Raw genomic sequence first — 19,046 nt, forward strand, 5'->3', positions numbered from 1 at the left:
CTTTCAAAACTGCAAGGTCTAGCCGACTAGATGCTTAAAAGTACAAAACTCACTAGGCCCAGAGCCTACGGCCACACCACACTGAATGCGCCCGATCTCGTCTGATCTCGGAAGCAAAGCAGTGTCGGGCCTAGTTAGTACCTGGATGGGAGACCGCCTGGGAATACCAGGTGCTGTAGGCTTTTTTGTGCTCCAAGTTCAGGAAGTGAGCCATTTCTCAATTGCCTTTCAAAACTGCAAGGTCTAGCCGACTAGATGCTTAAAAGTACAAAACTCACTAGGCCCTGAGCCTACGGCCACACCACACTGAATGCGCCCGATCTCGTTTGATCTTGGAAGCTAAGCAGTGTCGGGCCTAGTTAGTACCTGGATGGGAGACCGCCTGGGAATACCAGGTGCTGTAGGCTATTTTGTGCTCCATGATTAGTAATTGCACAACTTCTCAATTACTTTTCAAATTTGGTATGTTTCCAAAATAATTTTATCCCGTTTTATAGCGGAAATGTTGGACAACATTATGAGGGCTGGAGCTACCTATTTACATATAATTAGCATACAGGTAGTGTGTTCATGGGTAATAAATCGACTTTCACATGTAATGCAGTACAGAGAATATTGAGTCCTTCAAGAGGCATGAAAGAAAGCCGTTATTGTGTTGATTGTTCTCTCCACCTCCCTGCAACAGAAACAGGATGGATGGATTAAAGTTATCCTACCAGACATAGGAGTCCTGAATGGGCCCACCAGTCTTATATATCTCGCCTGATCGAGCGCTGATCGAGCGATGAGCGTGGTATCATGTTGCAAGTGGCTGCATGGCTTAGCTTACTAAATGCAAATGCATAAGAGTAATATTCTTAGCATTTCTAGAGCCTACGGCCACACCACACTGAATGCGCCTGATCTCGGAAGCTAAGCAGTGTCGGGCCTAGTTAGTACCTGGATGGGAGACCGCCTGGGAATACCAGGTGCTGTAGGCTTTTTTGTGCTCCAAGTTCAGGAAGTGAGCCATTTCTCAATTGCCTTTCAAAACTGCAAGGTCTAGCCGACTAGATGCTTAAAAGTACAAAACTCACTAGGCCCAGAGCCTACGGCCACACCACACTGAATGCGCCCGATCTCGTCTGATCTCGGAAGCTAAGCAGTGTCGGGCCTGGTTAGTACCTGGATGGGAGACCGCCTGGGAATACCAGGTGCTGTAGGCTTTTTTGTGCTCCAAGTTCAGGAAGTGAGCATTTTCTCAATTGCCTTTCAAAACTGCAAGGTCTAGCCGACTAGATGCTTAAAAGTACAAAACTCACTAGGACCAGAGCCTACGGCCACACCACACTGAATGCGCCCGATCTCGTCTGATCTCGGAAGCTAAGCAGTGTCGGGCCTAGTTAGTACCTGGATGGGAGACCGCCTGGGAATACCAGGTGCTGTAGGCTTTTTTGTGCTCCAAGTTCAGGAAGTGAGCCATTTCTCAATTGCCTTTCAAAACTGCAAGGTCTAGCCGACTAGATGCTTAAAAGTACAAAACTCACTAGGCCCAGAGCCTACGGCCACACCACACTGAATGCGCCCGATCTCGTCTGATCTCGGAAGCTAAGCAGTGTCGGGCCTAGTTAGTACCTGGATGGGAGACCGCCTGGGAATACCAGGTGCTGTAGGCTATTTTGTGCTCCATGATTAGTAATTGCACAACTTCTCAATTACTTTTCAAATTTGGTATGTTTCCAAAATAATTTTATCCCGTTTTATAGCGGAAATGTTGGACAACATTATGAGGGCTGGAGCTACCTATTTACATATAATTAGCATACAGGTAGTGTGTTCATGGGTAATAAATCGACTTTCACATGTAATGCAGTACAGAGAATATTGAGTCCTTCAAGAGGCATGAAAGAAAGCCGTTATTGTGTTGATTGTTCTCTCCACCTCCCTGCAACAGAAACAGGATGGATGGATTAAAGTTATCCTACCAGACATAGGAGTCCTGAATGGGCCCACCAGTCTTATATATCTCGCCTGATCGAGCGCTGATCGAGCGATGAGCGTGGTATCATGTTGCAAGTGGCTGCATGGCTTAGCTTACTAAATGCAAATGCATAAGAGTAATATTCTTAGCATTACTCGAGCCTACGGCCACACCACACTGAATGCGCCCGATCTCGTCTGATCTCGGAAGCTAAGCAGTGTCGGGCCTAGTTAGTACCTGGATGGGAGACCGCCTGGGAATACCAGGTGCTGTAGGCTTTTTTGTGCTCCAAGTTCAGGAAGTGAGCCATTTCTCAATTGCCTTTCAAAACTGCAAGGTCTAGCCGACTAGATGCTTAAAAGTACAAAACTCACTAGGTCCAGAGCCTACGGCCACACCACACTGAATGCGCCCGATCTCGTCTGATCTCGGAAGCTAAGCAGTGTCGGGCCTAGTTAGTACCTGGATGGGAGACCGCCTGGGAATACCAGGTGCTGTAGGCTTTTTTGTGCTCCAAGTTCAGGAAGTGAGCCATTTCTCAATTGCCTTTCAAAACTGCAAGGTCTAGCCGACTAGATGCTTAAAAGTACAAAACTCACTAGGACCAGAGCCTACGGCCACACCACACTGAATGCGCCCGATCTCGTCTGATCTCGGAAGCAAAGCAGTGTCGGGCCTAGTTAGTACCTGGATGGGAGACCGCCTGGGAATACCAGGTGCTGTAGGCTTTTTTGTGCTCCAAGTTCAGGAAGTGAGCCATTTCTCAATTGCCTTTCAAAACTGCAAGGTCTAGCCGACTAGATGCTTAAAAGTACAAAACTCACTAGGCCCTGAGCCTACGGCCACACCACACTGAATGCGCCCGATCTCGTTTGATCTCGGAAGCTAAGCAGTGTCGGGCCTAGTTAGTACCTGGATGGGAGACCGCCTGGGAATACCAGGTGCTGTAGGCTATTTTGTGCTCCATGATTAGTAATTGCACAACTTCTCAATTACTTTTCAAATTTGGTATGTTTCCAAAATAATTTTATCCCGTTTTATAGCGGAAATGTTGGACAACATTATGAGGGCTGGAGCTACCTATTTACATATAATTAGCATACAGGTAGTGTGTTCATGGGTAATAAATCGACTTTCACATGTAATGCAGTACAGAGAATATTGAGTCCTTCAAGAGGCATGAAAGAAAGCCGTTATTGTGTTGATTGTTCTCTCCACCTCCCTGCAACAGAAACAGGATGGATGGATTAAAGTTATCCTACCAGACATAGGAGTCCTGAATGGGCCCACCAGTCTTATATATCTCGCCTGATCGAGCGCTGATCGAGCGATGAGCGTGGTATCATGTTGCAAGTGGCTGCATGGCTTAGCTTACTAAATGCAAATGCATAAGAGTAATATTCTTAGCATTTCTAGAGCCTACGGCCACACCACACTGAATGCGCCCGATCTCGTCTGATCTCGGAAGCTAAGCAGTGTCGGGCCTAGTTAGTACCTGGATGGGAGACCGCCTGGGAATACCAGGTGCTGTAGGCTTTTTTGTGCTCCAAGTTCAGGAAGTGAGCCATTTCTCAATTGCCTTTCAAAACTGCAAGGTCTAGCCGACTAGATGCTTAAAAGTACAAAACTCACTAGGCCCAGAGCCTACGGCCACACCACACTGAATGCGCCCGATCTCGTCTGATCTCGGAAGCTAAGCAGTGTCGGGCCTAGTTAGTACCTGGATGGGAGACCACCTGGGAATACCAGGTGCTGTAGGCTTTTTTGTGCTCCAAGTTCAGGAAGTGAGCCATTTCTCAATTGCCTTTCAAAACTGCAAGGTCTAGCCGACTAGATGCTTAAAAGTACAAAACTCACTAGGACCAGAGCCTACGGCCACACCACACTGAATGCGTCTGATCTCGGAAGCTAAGCAGTGTCGGGCCTAGTTAGTACCTGGATGGGAGACCGCCTGGGAATACCAGGTGCTGTAGGCTTTTTTGTGCTCCAAGTTCAGGAAGTGAGCCATTTCTCAATTGCCTTTCAAAACTGCAAGGTCTAGCCGACTAGATGCTTAAAAGTACAAAACTCACTAGGCCCAGAGCCTACGGCCACACCACACTGAATGCGCCCGATCTCGTCTGATCTCGGAAGCTAAGCAGTGTCGGGCCTAGTTAGTACCTGGATGGGAGACCGCCTGGGAATACCAGGTGCTGTAGGCTATTTTGTGCTCCATGATTAGTAATTGCACAACTTCTCAATTACTTTTCAAATTTGGTATGTTTCCAAAATAATTTTATCCCGTTTTATAGCGGAAATGTTGGACAACATTATGAGGGCTGGAGCTACCTATTTACATATAATTAGCATACAGGTAGTGTGTTCATGGGTAATAAATCGACTTTCACATGTAATGCAGTACAGAGAATATTGAGTCCTTCAAGAGGCATGAAAGAAAGCCGTTATTGTGTTGATTGTTCTCTCCACCTCCCTGCAACAGAAACAGGATGGATGGATTAAAGTTATCCTACCAGACATAGGAGTCCTGAATGGGCCCACCAGTCTTATATATCTCGCCTGATCGAGCGCTGATCGAGCGATGAGCGTGGTATCATGTTGCAAGTGGCTGCATGGCTTAGCTTACTAAATGCAAATGCATAAGAGTAATATTCTTAGCATTTCTAGAGCCTACGGCCACACCACACTGAATGCGCCCGATCTCGTCTGATCTCGGAAGCTAAGCAGTGTCGGGCCTAGTTAGTACCTGGATGGGAGACCGCCTGGGAATACCAGGTGCTGTAGGCTTTTTTGTGCTCCAAGTTCAGGAAGTGAGCCATTTCTCAATTGCCTTTCAAAACTGCAAGGTCTAGCCGACTAGATGCTTAAAAGTACAAAACTCACTAGGCCCAGAGCCTACGGCCACACCACACTGAATGCGCCCGATCTCGTCTGATCTCGGAAGCTAAGCAGTGTCGGGCCTAGTTAGTACCTGGATGGGAGACCGCCTGGGAATACCAGGTGCTGTAGGCTATTTTGTGCTCCATGATTAGTAATTGCACAACTTCTCAATTACTTTTCAAATTTGGTATGTTTCCAAAATAATTTTATCCCGTTTTATAGCGGAAATGTTGGACAACATTATGAGGGCTGGAGCTACCTATTTACATATAATTAGCATACAGGTAGTGTGTTCATGGGTAATAAATCGACTTTCACATGTAATGCAGTACAGAGAATATTGAGTCCTTCAAGAGGCATGAAAGAAAGCCGTTATTGTGTTGATTGTTCTCTCCACCTCCCTGCAACAGAAACAGGATGGATGGATTAAAGTTATCCTACCAGACATAGGAGTCCTGAATGGGCCCACCAGTCTTATATATCTCGCCTGATCGAGCGCTGATCGAGCGATGAGCGTGGTATCATGTTGCAAGTGGCTGCATGGCTTAGCTTACTAAATGCAAATGCATAAGAGTAATATTCTTAGCATTACTCGAGCCTACGGCCACACCACACTGAATGCGCCCGATCTCGTCTGATCTCGGAAGCTAAGCAGTGTCGGGCCTAGTTAGTACCTGGATGGGAGACCGCCTGGGAATACCAGGTGCTGTAGGCTTTTTTGTGCTCCAAGTTCAGGAAGTGAGCCATTTCTCAATTGCCTTTCAAAACTGCAAGGTCTAGCCGACTAGATGCTTAAAAGTACAAAACTCACTAGATCCAGAGCCTACGGCCACACCACACTGAATGCGCCCGATCTCGTCTGATCTCGGAAGCTAAGCAGTGTCGGGCCTAGTTAGTACCTGGATGGGAGACCGCCTGGGAATACCAGGTGCTGTAGGCTTTTTTGTGCTCCAAGTTCAGGAAGTGAGCCATTTCTCAATTGCCTTTCAAAACTGCAAGGTCTAGCCGACTAGATGCTTAAAAGTACAAAACTCACTAGGACCAGAGCCTACGGCCACACCACACTGAATGCGCCCGATCTCGTCTGATCTCGGAAGCAAAGCAGTGTCGGGCCTAGTTAGTACCTGGATGGGAGACCGCCTGGGAATACCAGGTGCTGTAGGCTTTTTTGTGCTCCAAGTTCAGGAAGTGAGCCATTTCTCAATTGCCTTTCAAAACTGCAAGGTCTAGCCGACTAGATGCTTAAAAGTACAAAACTCACTAGGCCCTGAGCCTACGGCCACACCACACTGAATGCGCCCGATCTCGTTTGATCTCGGAAGCTAAGCAGTGTCGGGCCTAGTTAGTACCTGGATGGGAGACCGCCTGGGAATACCAGGTGCTGTAGGCTATTTTGTGCTCCATGATTAGTAATTGCACAACTTCTCAATTACTTTTCAAATTTGGTATGTTTCCAAAATAATTTTATCCCGTTTTATAGCGGAAATGTTGGACAACATTATGAGGGCTGGAGCTACCTATTTACATATAATTAGCATACAGGTAGTGTGTTCATGGGTAATAAATCGACTTTCACATGTAATGCAGTACAGAGAATATTGAGTCCTTCAAGAGGCATGAAAGAAAGCCGTTATTGTGTTGATTGTTCTCTCCACCTCCCTGCAACAGAAACAGGATGGATGGATTAAAGTTATCCTACCAGACATAGGAGTCCTGAATGGGCCCACCAGTCTTATATATCTCGCCTGATCGAGCGCTGATCGAGCGATGAGCGTGGTATCATGTTGCAAGTGGCTGCATGGCTTAGCTTACTAAATGCAAATGCATAAGAGTAATATTCTTAGCATTTCTAGAGCCTACGGCCACACCACACTGAATGCGCCCGATCTCGTCTGATCTCGGAAGCTAAGCAGTGTCGGGCCTAGTTAGTACCTGGATGGGAGACCGCCTGGGAATACCAGGTGCTGTAGGCTTTTTTGTGCTCCAAGTTCAGGAAGTGAGCCATTTCTCAATTGCCTTTCAAAACTGCAAGGTCTAGCCGACTAGATGCTTAAAAGTACAAAACTCACTAGGCCCAGAGCCTACGGCCACACCACACTGAATGCGCCCGATCTCGTCTGATCTCGGAAGCTAAGCAGTGTCGGGCCTAGTTAGTACCTGGATGGGAGACCACCTGGGAATACCAGGTGCTGTAGGCTTTTTTTGTGCTCCAAGTTCAGGAAGTGAGCCATTTCTCAATTGCCTTTCAAAACTGCAAGGTCTAGCCGACTAGATGCTTAAAAGTACAAAACTCACTAGGACCAGAGCCTACGGCCACACCACACTGAATGCGCCCGATCTCGTCTGATCTCGGAAGCTAAGCAGTGTCGGGCCTAGTTAGTACCTGGATGGGAGACCGCCTGGGAATACCAGGTGCTGTAGGCTTTTTTGTGCTCCAAGTTCAGGAAGTGAGCCATTTCTCAATTGCCTTTCAAAACTGCAAGGTCTAGCCGACTAGATGCTTAAAAGTACAAAACTCACTAGGCCCAGAGCCTACGGCCACACCACACTGAATGCGCCCGATCTCGTCTGATCTCGGAAGCTAAGCAGTGTCGGGCCTAGTTAGTACCTGGATGGGAGACCGCCTGGGAATACCAGGTGCTGTAGGCTATTTTGTGCTCCATGATTAGTAATTGCACAACTTCTCAATTACTTTTCAAATTTGGTATGTTTCCAAAATAATTTTATCCCGTTTTATAGCGGAAATGTTGGACAACATTATGAGGGCTGGAGCTACCTATTTACATATAATTAGCATACAGGTAGTGTGTTCATGGGTAATAAATCGACTTTCACATGTAATGCAGTACAGAGAATATTGAGTCCTTCAAGAGGCATGAAAGAAAGCCGTTATTGTGTTGATTGTTCTCTCCACCTCCCTGCAACAGAAACAGGATGGATGGATTAAAGTTATCCTACCAGACATAGGAGTCCTGAATGGGCCCACCAGTCTTATATATCTCGCCTGATCGAGCGCTGATCGAGCGATGAGCGTGGTATCATGTTGCAAGTGGCTGCATGGCTTAGCTTACTAAATGCAAATGCATAAGAGTAATATTCTTAGCATTCCTAGAGCCTACGGCCACACCACACTGAATGCGCCCGATCTCGTCTGATCTCGGAAGCTAAGCAGTGTCGGGCCTAGTTAGTACCTGGATGGGAGACTGCCTGGGAATACCAGGTGCTGTAGGCTTTTTTGTGCTCCAAGTTCAGGAAGTGAGCCATTTCTCAATTGCCTTTCAAAACTGCAAGGTCTAGCCGACTAGATGCTTAAAAGTACAAAACTCACTAGGCCCAGAGCCTACGGCCACACCACACTGAATGCGCCCGATCTCGTCTGATCTCGGAAGCTAAGCAGTGTCGGGCCTAGTTAGTACCTGGATGGGAGACCACCTGGGAATACCAGGTGCTGTAGGCTTTTTTGTGCTCCAAGTTCAGGAAGTGAGCCATTTCTCAATTGCCTTTCAAAACTGCAAGGTCTAGCCGACTAGATGCTTAAAAGTACAAAACTCACTAGGACCAGAGCCTACGGCCACACCACACTGAATGCGTCTGATCTCGGAAGCTAAGCAGTGTCGGGCCTAGTTAGTACCTGGATGGGAGACCGCCTGGGAATACCAGGTGCTGTAGGCTTTTTTGTGCTCCAAGTTCAGGAAGTGAGCCATTTCTCAATTGCCTTTCAAAACTGCAAGGTCTAGCCGACTAGATGCTTAAAAGTACAAAACTCACTAGGCCCAGAGCCTACGGCCACACCACACTGAATGCGCCCGATCTCGTCTGATCTCGGAAGCTAAGCAGTGTCGGGCCTAGTTAGTACCTGGATGGGAGACCGCCTGGGAATACCAGGTGCTGTAGGCTATTTTGTGCTCCATGATTAGTAATTGCACAACTTCTCAATTACTTTTCAAATTTGGTATGTTTCCAAAATAATTTTATCCCGTTTTATAGCGGAAATGTTGGACAACATTATGAGGGCTGGAGCTACCTATTTACATATAATTAGCATACAGGTAGTGTGTTCATGGGTAATAAATCGACTTTCACATGTAATGCAGTACAGAGAATATTGAGTCCTTCAAGAGGCATGAAAGAAAGCCGTTATTGTGTTGATTGTTCTCTCCACCTCCCTGCAACAGAAACAGGATGGATGGATTAAAGTTATCCTACCAGACATAGGAGTCCTGAATGGGCCCACCAGTCTTATATATCTCGCCTGATCGAGCGCTGATCGAGCGATGAGCGTGGTATCATGTTGCAAGTGGCTGCATGGCTTAGCTTACTAAATGCAAATGCATAAGAGTAATATTCTTAGCATTTCTAGAGCCTACGGCCACACCACACTGAATGCGCCTGATCTTGGAAGCTAAGCAGTGTCGGGCCTAGTTAGTACCTGGATGGGAGACCGCCTGGGAATACCAGGTGCTGTAGGCTTTTTTGTGCTCCAAGTTCAGGAAGTGAGCCATTTCTCAATTGCCTTTCAAAACTGCAAGGTCTAGCCGACTAGATGCTTAAAAGTACAAAACTCACTAGGCCCAGAGCCTACGGCCACACCACACTGAATGCGCCCGATCTCGTCTGATCTCGGAAGCTAAGCAGTGTCGGGCCTGGTTAGTACCTGGATGGGAGACCGCCTGGGAATACCAGGTGCTGTAGGCTTTTTTGTGCTCCAAGTTCAGGAAGTGAGCATTTTCTCAATTGCCTTTCAAAACTGCAAGGTCTAGCCGACTAGATGCTTAAAAGTACAAAACTCACTAGGACCAGAGCCTACGGCCACACCACACTGAATGCGCCCGATCTCGTCTGATCTCGGAAGCTAAGCAGTGTCGGGCCTAGTTAGTACCTGGATGGGAGACCGCCTGGGAATACCAGGTGCTGTAGGCTTTTTTGTGCTCCAAGTTCAGGAAGTGAGCCATTTCTCAATTGCCTTTCAAAACTGCAAGGTCTAGCCGACTAGATGCTTAAAAGTACAAAACTCACGAGGCCCAGAGCCTACGGCCACACCACACTGAATGCGCCCGATCTCGTCTGATCTCGGAAGCTAAGCAGTGTCGGGCCTAGTTAGTACCTGGATGGGAGACCGCCTGGGAATACCAGGTGCTGTAGGCTATTTTGTGCTCCATGATTAGTAATTGCGCAACTTCTCAATTACTTTTCAAATTTGGTATGTTTCCAAAATAATTTTATCCCGTTTTATAGCGGAAATGTTGGACAACATTATGAGGGCTGGAGCTACCTATTTACATATAATTAGCATACAGGTAGTGTGTTCATGGGTAATAAATCGACTTTCACATGTAATGCAGTACAGAGAATATTGAGTCCTTCAAGAGGCATGAAAGAAAGCCGTTATTGTGTTGATTGTTCTCTCCACCTCCCTGCAACAGAAACAGGATGGATGGATTAAAGTTATCCTACCAGACATAGGAGTCCTGAATGGGCCCACCAGTCTTATATATCTCGCCTGATCGAGCGCTGATCGAGCGATGAGCGTGGTATCATGTTGCAAGTGGCTGCATGGCTTAGCTTACTAAATGCAAATGCATAAGAGTAATATTCTTAGCATTACTCGAGCCTACGGCCACACCACACTGAATGCGCCCGATCTCGTCTGATCTCCGAAGCTAAGCAGTGTCGGGCCTAGTTAGTACCTGGATGGGAGACCGCCTGGGAATACCAGGTGCTGTAGGCTTTTTTGTGCTCCAAGTTCAGGAAGTGAGCCATTTCTCAATTGCCTTTCAAAACTGCAAGGTCTAGCCGACTAGATGCTTAAAAGTACAAAACTCACTAGGCCCAGAGCCTGCGGCCACACCACACTGAATGCGCCCGATCTCGTCTGATCTCAGAAGCTAAGCAGTGTCGGGCCTAGTTAGTACCTGGATGGGAGACCACCTGGGAATACCAGGTGCTGTAGGCTTTTTTGTGCTCCAAGTTCAGGAAGTGAGCCATTTCTCAATTGCCTTTCAAAACTGCAAGGTCTAGCCGACTAGATGCTTAAAAGTACAAAACTCACTAGGCCCAGAGCCTACGGCCACACCACACTGAATGCGCCCGATCTCGTCTGATCTCGGAAGCAAAGCAGTGTCGGGCCTAGTTAGTACCTGGATGGGAGACCGCCTGGGAATACCAGGTGCTGTAGGCTTTTTTGTGCTCCAAGTTCAGGAAGTGAGCCATTTCTCAATTGCCTTTCAAAACTGCAAGGTCTAGCCGACTAGATGCTTAAAAGTACAAAACTCACTAGGCCCTGAGCCTACGGCCACACCACACTGAATGCGCCCGATCTCGTTTGATCTTGGAAGCTAAGCAGTGTCGGGCCTAGTTAGTACCTGGATGGGAGACCGCCTGGGAATACCAGGTGCTGTAGGCTATTTTGTGCTCCATGATTAGTAATTGCACAACTTCTCAATTACTTTTCAAATTTGGTATGTTTCCAAAATAATTTTATCCCGTTTTATAGCGGAAATGTTGGACAACATTATGAGGGCTGGAGCTACCTATTTACATATAATTAGCATACAGGTAGTGTGTTCATGGGTAATAAATCGACTTTCACATGTAATGCAGTACAGAGAATATTGAGTCCTTCAAGAGGCATGAAAGAAAGCCGTTATTGTGTTGATTGTTCTCTCCACCTCCCTGCAACAGAAACAGGATGGATGGATTAAAGTTATCCTACCAGACATAGGAGTCCTGAATGGGCCCACCAGTCTTATATATCTCGCCTGATCGAGCGCTGATCGAGCGATGAGCGTGGTATCATGTTGCAAGTGGCTGCATGGCTTAGCTTACTAAATGCAAATGCATAAGAGTAATATTCTTAGCATTTCTAGAGCCTACGGCCACACCACACTGAATGCGCCTGATCTCGGAAGCTAAGCAGTGTCGGGCCTAGTTAGTACCTGGATGGGAGACCGCCTGGGAATACCAGGTGCTGTAGGCTTTTTTGTGCTCCAAGTTCAGGAAGTGAGCCATTTCTCAATTGCCTTTCAAAACTGCAAGGTCTAGCCGACTAGATGCTTAAAAGTACAAAACTCACTAGGCCCAGAGCCTACGGCCACACCACACTGAATGCGCCCGATCTCGTCTGATCTCGGAAGCTAAGCAGTGTCGGGCCTGGTTAGTACCTGGATGGGAGACCGCCTGGGAATACCAGGTGCTGTAGGCTTTTTTGTGCTCCAAGTTCAGGAAGTGAGCATTTTCTCAATTGCCTTTCAAAACTGCAAGGTCTAGCCGACTAGATGCTTAAAAGTACAAAACTCACTAGGACCAGAGCCTACGGCCACACCACACTGAATGCGCCCGATCTCGTCTGATCTCGGAAGCTAAGCAGTGTCGGGCCTAGTTAGTACCTGGATGGGAGACCGCCTGGGAATACCAGGTGCTGTAGGCTTTTTTGTGCTCCAAGTTCAGGAAGTGAGCCATTTCTCAATTGCCTTTCAAAACTGCAAGGTCTAGCCGACTAGATGCTTAAAAGTACAAAACTCACTAGGCCCAGAGCCTACGGCCACACCACACTGAATGCGCCCGATCTCGTCTGATCTCGGAAGCTAAGCAGTGTCGGGCCTAGTTAGTACCTGGATGGGAGACTGCCTGGGAATACCAGGTGCTGTAGGCTATTTTGTGCTCCATGATTAGTAATTGCACAACTTCTCAATTACTTTTCAAATTTGGTATGTTTCCAAAATAATTTTATCCCGTTTTATAGCGGAAATGTTGGACAACATTATGAGGGCTGGAGCTACCTATTTACATATAATTAGCATACAGGTAGTGTGTTCATGGGTAATAAATCGACTTTCACATGTAATGCAGTACAGAGAATATTGAGTCCTTCAAGAGGCATGAAAGAAAGCCGTTATTGTGTTGATTGTTCTCTCCACCTCCCTGCAACAGAAACAGGATGGATGGATTAAAGTTATCCTACCAGACATAGGAGTCCTGAATGGGCCCACCAGTCTTATATATCTCGCCTGATCGAGCGCTGATCGAGCGATGAGCGTGGTATCATGTTGCAAGTGGCTGCATGGCTTAGCTTACTAAATGCAAATGCATAAGAGTAATATTCTTAGCATTACTCGAGCCTACGGCCACACCACACTGAATGCGCCCGATCTCGTCTGATCTCGGAAGCTAAGCAGTGTCGGGCCTAGTTAGTACCTGGATGGGAGACCGCCTGGGAATACCAGGTGCTGTAGGCTTTTTTGTGCTCCAAGTTCAGGAAGTGAGCCATTTCTCAATTGCCTTTCAAAACTGCAAGGTCTAGCCGACTAGATGCTTAAAAGTACAAAACTCACTAGGTCCAGAGCCTACGGCCACACCACACTGAATGCGCCCGATCTCGTCTGATCTCGGAAGCTAAGCAGTGTCGGGCCTAGTTAGTACCTGGATGGGAGACCGCCTGGGAATACCAGGTGCTGTAGGCTTTTTTGTGCTCCAAGTTCAGGAAGTGAGCCATTTCTCAATTGCCTTTCAAAACTGCAAGGTCTAGCCGACTAGATGCTTAAAAGTACAAAACTCACTAGGACCAGAGCCTACGGCCACACCACACTGAATGCGCCCGATCTCGTCTGATCTCGGAAGCAAAGCAGTGTCGGGCCTAGTTAGTACCTGGATGGGAGACCGCCTGGGAATACCAGGTGCTGTAGGCTTTTTTGTGCTCCAAGTTCAGGAAGTGAGCCATTTCTCAATTGCCTTTCAAAACTGCAAGGTCTAGCCGACTAGATGCTTAAAAGTACAAAACTCACTAGGCCCTGAGCCTACGGCCACACCACACTGAATGCGCCCGATCTCGTTTGATCTCGGAAGCTAAGCAGTGTCGGGCCTAGTTAGTACCTGGATGGGAGACCGCCTGGGAATACCAGGTGCTGTAGGCTATTTTGTGCTCCATGATTAGTAATTGCACAACTTCTCAATTACTTTTCAAATTTGGTATGTTTCCAAAATAATTTTATCCCGTTTTATAGCGGAAATGTTGGACAACATTATGAGGGCTGGAGCTACCTATTTACATATAATTAGCATACAGGTAGTGTGTTCATGGGTAATAAATCGACTTTCACATGTAATGCAGTACAGAGAATATTGAGTCCTTCAAGAGGCATGAAAGAAAGCCGTTATTGTGTTGATTGTTCTCTCCACCTCCCTGCAACAGAAACAGGATGGATGGATTAAAGTTATCCTACCAGACATAGGAGTCCTGAATGGGCCCACCAGTCTTATATATCTCGCCTGATCGAGCGCTGATCGAGCGATGAGCGTGGTATCATGTTGCAAGTGGCTGCATGGCTTAGCTTACTAAATGCAAATGCATAAGAGTAATATTCTTAGCATTTCTAGAGCCTACGGCCACACCACACTGAATGCGCCCGATCTCGTCTGATCTCGGAAGCTAAGCAGTGTCGGGCCTAGTTAGTACCTGGATGGGAGACCGCCTGGGAATACCAGGTGCTGTAGGCTTTTTTGTGCTCCAAGTTCAGGAAGTGAGCCATTTCTCAATTGCCTTTCAAAACTGCAAGGTCTAGCCGACTAGATGCTTAAAAGTACAAAACTCACTAGGCCCAGAGCCTACGGCCACACCACACTGAATGCGCCCGATCTCGTCTGATCTCGGAAGCTAAGCAGTGTCGGGCCTAGTTAGTACCTGGATGGGAGACCACCTGGGAATACCAGGTGCTGTAGGCTTTTTTGTGCTCCAAGTTCAGGAAGTGAGCCATTTCTCAATTGCCTTTCAAAACTGCAAGGTCTAGCCGACTAGATGCTTAAAAGTACAAAACTCACTAGGACCAGAGCCTACGGCCACACCACACTGAATGCGTCTGATCTCGGAAGCTAAGCAGTGTCGGGCCTAGTTAGTACCTGGATGGGAGACCGCCTGGGAATACCAGGTGCTGTAGGCTTTTTTGTGCTCCAAGTTCAGGAAGTGAGCCATTTCTCAATTGCCTTTCAAAACTGCAAGGTCTAGCCGACTAGATGCTTAAAAGTACAAAACTCACTAGGCCCAGAGCCTACGGCCACACCACACTGAATGCGCCCGATCTCGTCTGATCTCGGAAGCTAAGCAGTGTCGGGCCTAGTTAGTACCTGGATGGGAGACCGCCTGGGAATACCAGGTGCTGTAGGCTATTTTGTGCTCCATGATTAGTAATTGCACAACTTCTCAATTACTTTTCAAATTTGGTATGTTTCCAAAATAATTTTATCCCGTTTTATAGCGGAAATGTTGGACAACATTATGAGGGCTGGAGCTACCTATTTACATATAATTAGCATACAGGTAGTGTGTTCATGGGTAATAAATCGACTTTCACATGTAATGCAGTACAGAGAATATTGAGTCCTTCAAGAGGCATGAAAGAAAGCCGTTATTGTGTTGATTGTTCTCTCCACCTCCCTGCAACAGAAACAGGATGGATGGATTAAAGTTATCCTACCAGACATAGGAGTCCTGAATGGGCCCACCAGTCTTATATATCTCGCCTGATCGAGCGCTGATCGAGCGATGAGCGTGGTATCATGTTGCAAGTGGCTGCATGGCTTAGCTTACTAAATGCAAATGCATAAGAGTAATATTCTTAGCATTTCTAGAGCCTACGGCCACACCACACTGAATGCGCCCGATCTCGTCTGATCTCGGAAGCTAAGCAGTGTCGGGCCTAGTTAGTACCTGGATGGGAGACCGCCTGGGAATACCAGGTGCTGTAGGCTTTTTTGTGCTCCAAGTTCAGGAAGTGAGCCATTTCTCAATTGCCTTTCAAAACTGCAAGGTCTAGCCGACTAGATGCTTAAAAGTACAAAACTCACTAGGCCCAGAGCCTACGGCCACACCACACTGAATGCGCCCGATCTCGTCTGATCTCGGAAGCTAAGCAGTGTCGGGCCTAGTTAGTACCTGGATGGGAGACCGCCTGGGAATACCAGGTGCTGTAGGCTTTTTTGTGCTCCAAGTTCAGGAAGTGAGCATTTTCTCAATTGCCTTTCAAAACTGCAAGGTCTAGCCGACTAGATGCTTAAAAGTACAAAACTCACTAGGACCAGAGCCTACGGCCACACCACACTGAATGCGCCCGATCTCGTCTGATCTCGGAAGCTAAGCAGTGTCGGGCCTAGTTAGTACCTGGATGGGAGACCGCCTGGGAATACCAGGTGCTGTAGGCTTTTTTGTGCTCCAAGTTCAGGAAGTGAGCCATTTCTCAATTGCCTTTCAAAACTGCAAGGTCTAGCCGACTAGATGCTTAAAAGTACAAAACTCACTAGGCCCAGAGCCTACGGCCACACCACACTGAATGCGCCCGATCTCGTCTGATCTCGGAAGCTAAGCAGTGTCGGGCCTAGTTAGTACCTGGATGGGAGACCGCCTGGGAATACCAGGTGCTGTAGGCTATTTTGTGCTCCATGATTAGTAATTGCACAACTTCTCAATTACTTTTCAAATTTGGTATGTTTCCAAAATAATTTTATCCCGTTTTATAGCGGAAATGTTGGACAACATTATGAGGGCTGGAGCTACCTATTTACATATAATTAGCATACAGGTAGTGTGTTCATGGGTAATAAATCGACTTTCACATGTAATGCAGTACAGAGAATATTGAGTCCTTCAAGAGGCATGAAAGAAAGCCGTTATTGTGTTGATTGTTCTCTCCACCTCCCTGCAACAGAAACAGGATGGATGGATTAAAGTTATCCTACCAGACATAGGAGTCCTGAATGGGCCCACCAGTCTTATATATCTCGCCTGATCGAGCGCTGATCGAGCGATGAGCGTGGTATCATGTTGCAAGTGGCTGCATGGCTTAGCTTACTAAATGCAAATGCATAAGAGTAATATTCTTAGCATTACTCGAGCCTACGGCCACACCACACTGAATGCGCCCGATCTCGTCTGATCTCGGAAGCTAAGCAGTGTCGGGCCTAGTTAGTACCTGGATGGGAGACCGCCTGGGAATACCAGGTGCTGTAGGCTTTTTTGTGCTCCAAGTTCAGGAAGTGAGCCATTTCTCAATTGCCTTTCAAAACTGCAAGGTCTAGCCGACTAGATGCTTAAAAGTACAAAACTCACTAGATCCAGAGCCTACGGCCACACCACACTGAATGCGCCCGATCTCGTCTGATCTCGGAAGCTAAGCAGTGTCGGGCCTAGTTAGTACCTGGATGGGAGACCGCCTGGGAATACCAGGTGCTGTAGGCTTTTTTGTGCTCCAAGTTCAGGAAGTGAGCCATTTCTCAATTGCCTTTCAAAACTGCAAGGTCTAGCCGACTAGATGCTTAAAAGTACAAAACTCACTAGGACCAGAGCCTACGGCCACACCACACTGAATGCGCCCGATCTCGTCTGATCTCGGAAGCAAAGCAGTGTCGGGCCTAGTTAGTACCTGGATGGGAGACCGCCTGGGAATACCAGGTGCTGTAGGCTTTTTTGTGCTCCAAGTTCAGGAAGTGAGCCATTTCTCAATTGCCTTTCAAAACTGCAAGGTCTAGCCGACTAGATGCTTAAAAGTACAAAACTCACTAGGCCCTGAGCCTACGGCCACACCACACTGAATGCGCCCGATCTCGTTTGATCTCGGAAGCTAAGCAGTGTCGGGCCTAGTTAGTACCTGGATGGGAGACCGCCTGGGAATACCAGGTGCTGTAGGCTATTTTGTGCTCCATGATTAGTAATTGCACAACTTCTCAATTACTTTTCAAATTTGGTATGTTTCCAAAATAATTTTATCCCGTTTTATAGCGGAAATGTTGGACAACATTATGAGGGCTGGAGCTACCTATTTACATATAATTAGCATACAGGTAGTGTGTTCATGGGTAATAAATCGACTTTCACATGTAATGCAGTACAGAGAATATTGAGTCCTTCAAGAGGCATGAAAGAAAGCCGTTATTGTGTTGATTGTTCTCTCCACCTCCCTGCAACAGAAACAGGATGGATGGATTAAAGTTATCCTACCAGACATAGGAGTCCTGAATGGGCCCACCAGTCTTATATATCTCGCCTGATCGAGCGCTGATCGAGCGATGAGCGTGGTATCATGTTGCAAGTGGCTGCATGGCTTAGCTTACTAAATGCAAATGCATAAGAGTAATATTCTTAGCATTTCTAGAGCCTACGGCCACACCACACTGAATGCGCCCGATCTCGTCTGATCTCGGAAGCTAAGCAGTGTCGGGCCTAGTTAGTACCTGGATGGGAGACCGCCTGGGAATACCAGGTGCTGTAGGCTTTTTTGTGCTCCAAGTTCAGGAAGTGAGCCATTTCTCAATTGCCTTTCAAAACTGCAAGGTCTAGCCGACTAGATGCTTAAAAGTACAAAACTCACTAGGCCCAGAGCCTACGGCCACACCACACTGAATGCGCCCGATCTCGTCTGATCTCGGAAGCTAAGCAGTGTCGGGCCTAGTTAGTACCTGGATGGGAGACCACCTGGGAATACCAGGTGCTGTAGGCTTTTTTTGTGCTCCAAGTTCAGGAAGTGAGCCATTTCTCAATTGCCTTTCAAAACTGCAAGGTCTAGCCGACTAGATGCTTAAAAGTACAAAACTCACTAGGACCAGAGCCTACGGCCACACCACACTGAATGCGCCCGATCTCGTCTGATCTCGGAAGCTAAGCAGTGTCGGGCCTAGTTAGTACCTGGATGGGAGACCGCCTGGGAATACCAGGTGCTGTAGGCTTTTTTGTGCTCCAAGTTCAGGAAGTGAGCCATTTCTCAATTGCCTTTCAAAACTGCAAGGTCTAGCCGACTAGATGCTTAAAAGTACAAAACTCACTAGGCCCAGAGCCTACGGCCACACCACACTGAATGCGCCCGATCTCGTCTGATCTCGGAAGCTAAGCAGTGTCGGGCCTAGTTAGTACCTGGATGGGAGACCGCCTGGGAATACCAGGTGCTGTAGGCTATTTTGTGCTCCATGATTAGTAATTGCACAACTTCTCAATTACTTTTCAAATTTGGTATGTTTCCAAAATAATTTTATCCCGTTTTATAGCGGAAATGTTGGACAACATTATGAGGGCTGGAGCTACCTATTTACATATAATTAGCATACAGGTAGTGTGTTCATGGGTAATAAATCGACTTTCACATGTAATGCAGTACAGAGAATATTGAGTCCTTCAAGAGGCATGAAAGAAAGCCGTTATTGTGTTGATTGTTCTCTCCACCTCCCTGCAACA

General features: G+C 47.1%; 54 non-coding genes and 6 pseudogenes across 54 annotated transcripts; all 60 read left to right on the top strand.

Annotated features, from left to right (window-relative positions):
* Positions 1-63: 63 nt before the first annotated feature.
* LOC138478012 (5S ribosomal RNA) lies at positions 64-182 on the top strand. The gene has a single exon (XR_011271918.1). It is a non-coding gene; the product is annotated as a 5S ribosomal RNA (ribosomal RNA).
* A 106-nt stretch (positions 183-288) lies between these two features.
* Positions 289-407, top strand: LOC138479066 (5S ribosomal RNA). Its single transcript, XR_011272875.1, has one exon. It is a non-coding gene; the product is annotated as a 5S ribosomal RNA (ribosomal RNA).
* A 464-nt stretch (positions 408-871) lies between these two features.
* On the top strand, positions 872-980 carry LOC138474295 (5S ribosomal RNA; annotated as a pseudogene).
* A 106-nt stretch (positions 981-1,086) lies between these two features.
* Positions 1,087-1,205, top strand: LOC138476460 (5S ribosomal RNA). The gene has a single exon (XR_011270508.1). It is a non-coding gene; the product is annotated as a 5S ribosomal RNA (ribosomal RNA).
* Positions 1,206-1,311: 106 nt separating this feature from the next.
* On the top strand, positions 1,312-1,430 carry LOC138475445 (5S ribosomal RNA). Its single transcript, XR_011269588.1, has one exon. It is a non-coding gene; the product is annotated as a 5S ribosomal RNA (ribosomal RNA).
* A 106-nt stretch (positions 1,431-1,536) lies between these two features.
* LOC138475446 (5S ribosomal RNA) lies at positions 1,537-1,655 on the top strand. The gene has a single exon (XR_011269589.1). It is a non-coding gene; the product is annotated as a 5S ribosomal RNA (ribosomal RNA).
* A 464-nt stretch (positions 1,656-2,119) lies between these two features.
* Positions 2,120-2,238, top strand: LOC138475448 (5S ribosomal RNA). Its single transcript, XR_011269591.1, has one exon. It is a non-coding gene; the product is annotated as a 5S ribosomal RNA (ribosomal RNA).
* A 106-nt stretch (positions 2,239-2,344) lies between these two features.
* On the top strand, positions 2,345-2,463 carry LOC138475449 (5S ribosomal RNA). Its single transcript, XR_011269592.1, has one exon. It is a non-coding gene; the product is annotated as a 5S ribosomal RNA (ribosomal RNA).
* Positions 2,464-2,569: 106 nt separating this feature from the next.
* On the top strand, positions 2,570-2,688 carry LOC138478013 (5S ribosomal RNA). The gene has a single exon (XR_011271919.1). It is a non-coding gene; the product is annotated as a 5S ribosomal RNA (ribosomal RNA).
* Positions 2,689-2,794: 106 nt separating this feature from the next.
* On the top strand, positions 2,795-2,913 carry LOC138477774 (5S ribosomal RNA). The gene has a single exon (XR_011271702.1). It is a non-coding gene; the product is annotated as a 5S ribosomal RNA (ribosomal RNA).
* A 464-nt stretch (positions 2,914-3,377) lies between these two features.
* Positions 3,378-3,496, top strand: LOC138475450 (5S ribosomal RNA). Its single transcript, XR_011269593.1, has one exon. It is a non-coding gene; the product is annotated as a 5S ribosomal RNA (ribosomal RNA).
* Positions 3,497-3,602: 106 nt separating this feature from the next.
* On the top strand, positions 3,603-3,721 carry LOC138476661 (5S ribosomal RNA). Its single transcript, XR_011270692.1, has one exon. It is a non-coding gene; the product is annotated as a 5S ribosomal RNA (ribosomal RNA).
* Positions 3,722-3,827: 106 nt separating this feature from the next.
* LOC138474514 (5S ribosomal RNA) lies at positions 3,828-3,936 on the top strand (annotated as a pseudogene).
* A 106-nt stretch (positions 3,937-4,042) lies between these two features.
* LOC138475451 (5S ribosomal RNA) lies at positions 4,043-4,161 on the top strand. The gene has a single exon (XR_011269594.1). It is a non-coding gene; the product is annotated as a 5S ribosomal RNA (ribosomal RNA).
* Positions 4,162-4,625: 464 nt separating this feature from the next.
* On the top strand, positions 4,626-4,744 carry LOC138475453 (5S ribosomal RNA). The gene has a single exon (XR_011269595.1). It is a non-coding gene; the product is annotated as a 5S ribosomal RNA (ribosomal RNA).
* A 106-nt stretch (positions 4,745-4,850) lies between these two features.
* LOC138475454 (5S ribosomal RNA) lies at positions 4,851-4,969 on the top strand. The gene has a single exon (XR_011269596.1). It is a non-coding gene; the product is annotated as a 5S ribosomal RNA (ribosomal RNA).
* A 464-nt stretch (positions 4,970-5,433) lies between these two features.
* On the top strand, positions 5,434-5,552 carry LOC138475455 (5S ribosomal RNA). The gene has a single exon (XR_011269597.1). It is a non-coding gene; the product is annotated as a 5S ribosomal RNA (ribosomal RNA).
* A 106-nt stretch (positions 5,553-5,658) lies between these two features.
* On the top strand, positions 5,659-5,777 carry LOC138475456 (5S ribosomal RNA). Its single transcript, XR_011269598.1, has one exon. It is a non-coding gene; the product is annotated as a 5S ribosomal RNA (ribosomal RNA).
* A 106-nt stretch (positions 5,778-5,883) lies between these two features.
* LOC138478014 (5S ribosomal RNA) lies at positions 5,884-6,002 on the top strand. Its single transcript, XR_011271920.1, has one exon. It is a non-coding gene; the product is annotated as a 5S ribosomal RNA (ribosomal RNA).
* A 106-nt stretch (positions 6,003-6,108) lies between these two features.
* On the top strand, positions 6,109-6,227 carry LOC138477776 (5S ribosomal RNA). The gene has a single exon (XR_011271704.1). It is a non-coding gene; the product is annotated as a 5S ribosomal RNA (ribosomal RNA).
* A 464-nt stretch (positions 6,228-6,691) lies between these two features.
* On the top strand, positions 6,692-6,810 carry LOC138475457 (5S ribosomal RNA). Its single transcript, XR_011269599.1, has one exon. It is a non-coding gene; the product is annotated as a 5S ribosomal RNA (ribosomal RNA).
* A 106-nt stretch (positions 6,811-6,916) lies between these two features.
* LOC138476673 (5S ribosomal RNA) lies at positions 6,917-7,035 on the top strand. Its single transcript, XR_011270703.1, has one exon. It is a non-coding gene; the product is annotated as a 5S ribosomal RNA (ribosomal RNA).
* Positions 7,036-7,142: 107 nt separating this feature from the next.
* On the top strand, positions 7,143-7,261 carry LOC138475458 (5S ribosomal RNA). Its single transcript, XR_011269600.1, has one exon. It is a non-coding gene; the product is annotated as a 5S ribosomal RNA (ribosomal RNA).
* Positions 7,262-7,367: 106 nt separating this feature from the next.
* LOC138475460 (5S ribosomal RNA) lies at positions 7,368-7,486 on the top strand. The gene has a single exon (XR_011269602.1). It is a non-coding gene; the product is annotated as a 5S ribosomal RNA (ribosomal RNA).
* A 464-nt stretch (positions 7,487-7,950) lies between these two features.
* Positions 7,951-8,069, top strand: LOC138478339 (5S ribosomal RNA). The gene has a single exon (XR_011272216.1). It is a non-coding gene; the product is annotated as a 5S ribosomal RNA (ribosomal RNA).
* A 106-nt stretch (positions 8,070-8,175) lies between these two features.
* On the top strand, positions 8,176-8,294 carry LOC138476685 (5S ribosomal RNA). Its single transcript, XR_011270714.1, has one exon. It is a non-coding gene; the product is annotated as a 5S ribosomal RNA (ribosomal RNA).
* A 106-nt stretch (positions 8,295-8,400) lies between these two features.
* LOC138474516 (5S ribosomal RNA) lies at positions 8,401-8,509 on the top strand (annotated as a pseudogene).
* A 106-nt stretch (positions 8,510-8,615) lies between these two features.
* LOC138475461 (5S ribosomal RNA) lies at positions 8,616-8,734 on the top strand. The gene has a single exon (XR_011269603.1). It is a non-coding gene; the product is annotated as a 5S ribosomal RNA (ribosomal RNA).
* A 464-nt stretch (positions 8,735-9,198) lies between these two features.
* Positions 9,199-9,307, top strand: LOC138474597 (5S ribosomal RNA; annotated as a pseudogene).
* A 106-nt stretch (positions 9,308-9,413) lies between these two features.
* On the top strand, positions 9,414-9,532 carry LOC138476582 (5S ribosomal RNA). The gene has a single exon (XR_011270619.1). It is a non-coding gene; the product is annotated as a 5S ribosomal RNA (ribosomal RNA).
* A 106-nt stretch (positions 9,533-9,638) lies between these two features.
* LOC138475462 (5S ribosomal RNA) lies at positions 9,639-9,757 on the top strand. Its single transcript, XR_011269604.1, has one exon. It is a non-coding gene; the product is annotated as a 5S ribosomal RNA (ribosomal RNA).
* Positions 9,758-9,863: 106 nt separating this feature from the next.
* LOC138475464 (5S ribosomal RNA) lies at positions 9,864-9,982 on the top strand. The gene has a single exon (XR_011269605.1). It is a non-coding gene; the product is annotated as a 5S ribosomal RNA (ribosomal RNA).
* Positions 9,983-10,446: 464 nt separating this feature from the next.
* LOC138479426 (5S ribosomal RNA) lies at positions 10,447-10,565 on the top strand. The gene has a single exon (XR_011273202.1). It is a non-coding gene; the product is annotated as a 5S ribosomal RNA (ribosomal RNA).
* A 106-nt stretch (positions 10,566-10,671) lies between these two features.
* Positions 10,672-10,790, top strand: LOC138479730 (5S ribosomal RNA). Its single transcript, XR_011273477.1, has one exon. It is a non-coding gene; the product is annotated as a 5S ribosomal RNA (ribosomal RNA).
* Positions 10,791-10,896: 106 nt separating this feature from the next.
* LOC138478015 (5S ribosomal RNA) lies at positions 10,897-11,015 on the top strand. Its single transcript, XR_011271921.1, has one exon. It is a non-coding gene; the product is annotated as a 5S ribosomal RNA (ribosomal RNA).
* Positions 11,016-11,121: 106 nt separating this feature from the next.
* LOC138479067 (5S ribosomal RNA) lies at positions 11,122-11,240 on the top strand. The gene has a single exon (XR_011272876.1). It is a non-coding gene; the product is annotated as a 5S ribosomal RNA (ribosomal RNA).
* A 464-nt stretch (positions 11,241-11,704) lies between these two features.
* LOC138474296 (5S ribosomal RNA) lies at positions 11,705-11,813 on the top strand (annotated as a pseudogene).
* A 106-nt stretch (positions 11,814-11,919) lies between these two features.
* On the top strand, positions 11,920-12,038 carry LOC138476704 (5S ribosomal RNA). The gene has a single exon (XR_011270731.1). It is a non-coding gene; the product is annotated as a 5S ribosomal RNA (ribosomal RNA).
* Positions 12,039-12,144: 106 nt separating this feature from the next.
* On the top strand, positions 12,145-12,263 carry LOC138475465 (5S ribosomal RNA). The gene has a single exon (XR_011269606.1). It is a non-coding gene; the product is annotated as a 5S ribosomal RNA (ribosomal RNA).
* A 106-nt stretch (positions 12,264-12,369) lies between these two features.
* LOC138478341 (5S ribosomal RNA) lies at positions 12,370-12,488 on the top strand. Its single transcript, XR_011272217.1, has one exon. It is a non-coding gene; the product is annotated as a 5S ribosomal RNA (ribosomal RNA).
* A 464-nt stretch (positions 12,489-12,952) lies between these two features.
* On the top strand, positions 12,953-13,071 carry LOC138475466 (5S ribosomal RNA). The gene has a single exon (XR_011269607.1). It is a non-coding gene; the product is annotated as a 5S ribosomal RNA (ribosomal RNA).
* Positions 13,072-13,177: 106 nt separating this feature from the next.
* LOC138475467 (5S ribosomal RNA) lies at positions 13,178-13,296 on the top strand. Its single transcript, XR_011269608.1, has one exon. It is a non-coding gene; the product is annotated as a 5S ribosomal RNA (ribosomal RNA).
* A 106-nt stretch (positions 13,297-13,402) lies between these two features.
* LOC138478016 (5S ribosomal RNA) lies at positions 13,403-13,521 on the top strand. Its single transcript, XR_011271922.1, has one exon. It is a non-coding gene; the product is annotated as a 5S ribosomal RNA (ribosomal RNA).
* Positions 13,522-13,627: 106 nt separating this feature from the next.
* LOC138477777 (5S ribosomal RNA) lies at positions 13,628-13,746 on the top strand. Its single transcript, XR_011271705.1, has one exon. It is a non-coding gene; the product is annotated as a 5S ribosomal RNA (ribosomal RNA).
* A 464-nt stretch (positions 13,747-14,210) lies between these two features.
* Positions 14,211-14,329, top strand: LOC138475468 (5S ribosomal RNA). The gene has a single exon (XR_011269609.1). It is a non-coding gene; the product is annotated as a 5S ribosomal RNA (ribosomal RNA).
* A 106-nt stretch (positions 14,330-14,435) lies between these two features.
* Positions 14,436-14,554, top strand: LOC138476697 (5S ribosomal RNA). The gene has a single exon (XR_011270725.1). It is a non-coding gene; the product is annotated as a 5S ribosomal RNA (ribosomal RNA).
* A 106-nt stretch (positions 14,555-14,660) lies between these two features.
* Positions 14,661-14,769, top strand: LOC138474517 (5S ribosomal RNA; annotated as a pseudogene).
* Positions 14,770-14,875: 106 nt separating this feature from the next.
* Positions 14,876-14,994, top strand: LOC138475469 (5S ribosomal RNA). The gene has a single exon (XR_011269610.1). It is a non-coding gene; the product is annotated as a 5S ribosomal RNA (ribosomal RNA).
* A 464-nt stretch (positions 14,995-15,458) lies between these two features.
* On the top strand, positions 15,459-15,577 carry LOC138475470 (5S ribosomal RNA). Its single transcript, XR_011269611.1, has one exon. It is a non-coding gene; the product is annotated as a 5S ribosomal RNA (ribosomal RNA).
* Positions 15,578-15,683: 106 nt separating this feature from the next.
* Positions 15,684-15,802, top strand: LOC138475472 (5S ribosomal RNA). The gene has a single exon (XR_011269613.1). It is a non-coding gene; the product is annotated as a 5S ribosomal RNA (ribosomal RNA).
* Positions 15,803-15,908: 106 nt separating this feature from the next.
* On the top strand, positions 15,909-16,027 carry LOC138475473 (5S ribosomal RNA). The gene has a single exon (XR_011269614.1). It is a non-coding gene; the product is annotated as a 5S ribosomal RNA (ribosomal RNA).
* A 106-nt stretch (positions 16,028-16,133) lies between these two features.
* On the top strand, positions 16,134-16,252 carry LOC138475475 (5S ribosomal RNA). Its single transcript, XR_011269615.1, has one exon. It is a non-coding gene; the product is annotated as a 5S ribosomal RNA (ribosomal RNA).
* Positions 16,253-16,716: 464 nt separating this feature from the next.
* Positions 16,717-16,835, top strand: LOC138475476 (5S ribosomal RNA). The gene has a single exon (XR_011269616.1). It is a non-coding gene; the product is annotated as a 5S ribosomal RNA (ribosomal RNA).
* A 106-nt stretch (positions 16,836-16,941) lies between these two features.
* LOC138475477 (5S ribosomal RNA) lies at positions 16,942-17,060 on the top strand. The gene has a single exon (XR_011269617.1). It is a non-coding gene; the product is annotated as a 5S ribosomal RNA (ribosomal RNA).
* A 106-nt stretch (positions 17,061-17,166) lies between these two features.
* LOC138478017 (5S ribosomal RNA) lies at positions 17,167-17,285 on the top strand. Its single transcript, XR_011271923.1, has one exon. It is a non-coding gene; the product is annotated as a 5S ribosomal RNA (ribosomal RNA).
* Positions 17,286-17,391: 106 nt separating this feature from the next.
* Positions 17,392-17,510, top strand: LOC138477778 (5S ribosomal RNA). Its single transcript, XR_011271706.1, has one exon. It is a non-coding gene; the product is annotated as a 5S ribosomal RNA (ribosomal RNA).
* A 464-nt stretch (positions 17,511-17,974) lies between these two features.
* On the top strand, positions 17,975-18,093 carry LOC138475479 (5S ribosomal RNA). Its single transcript, XR_011269619.1, has one exon. It is a non-coding gene; the product is annotated as a 5S ribosomal RNA (ribosomal RNA).
* A 106-nt stretch (positions 18,094-18,199) lies between these two features.
* LOC138476711 (5S ribosomal RNA) lies at positions 18,200-18,318 on the top strand. The gene has a single exon (XR_011270737.1). It is a non-coding gene; the product is annotated as a 5S ribosomal RNA (ribosomal RNA).
* Positions 18,319-18,425: 107 nt separating this feature from the next.
* Positions 18,426-18,544, top strand: LOC138475480 (5S ribosomal RNA). Its single transcript, XR_011269620.1, has one exon. It is a non-coding gene; the product is annotated as a 5S ribosomal RNA (ribosomal RNA).
* Positions 18,545-18,650: 106 nt separating this feature from the next.
* LOC138475481 (5S ribosomal RNA) lies at positions 18,651-18,769 on the top strand. Its single transcript, XR_011269621.1, has one exon. It is a non-coding gene; the product is annotated as a 5S ribosomal RNA (ribosomal RNA).
* The last annotated feature ends 277 nt before the right edge of the window (positions 18,770-19,046 follow it).

The sequence above is a fragment of the Ambystoma mexicanum genome, chromosome 8 (genome assembly GCF_040938575.1).
Source record: "Ambystoma mexicanum isolate Mex_15411 chromosome 8, UKY_AmexF1_1, whole genome shotgun sequence".
In the NCBI taxonomy this organism is placed as follows: Eukaryota; Metazoa; Chordata; class Amphibia; order Caudata; family Ambystomatidae; genus Ambystoma; species Ambystoma mexicanum.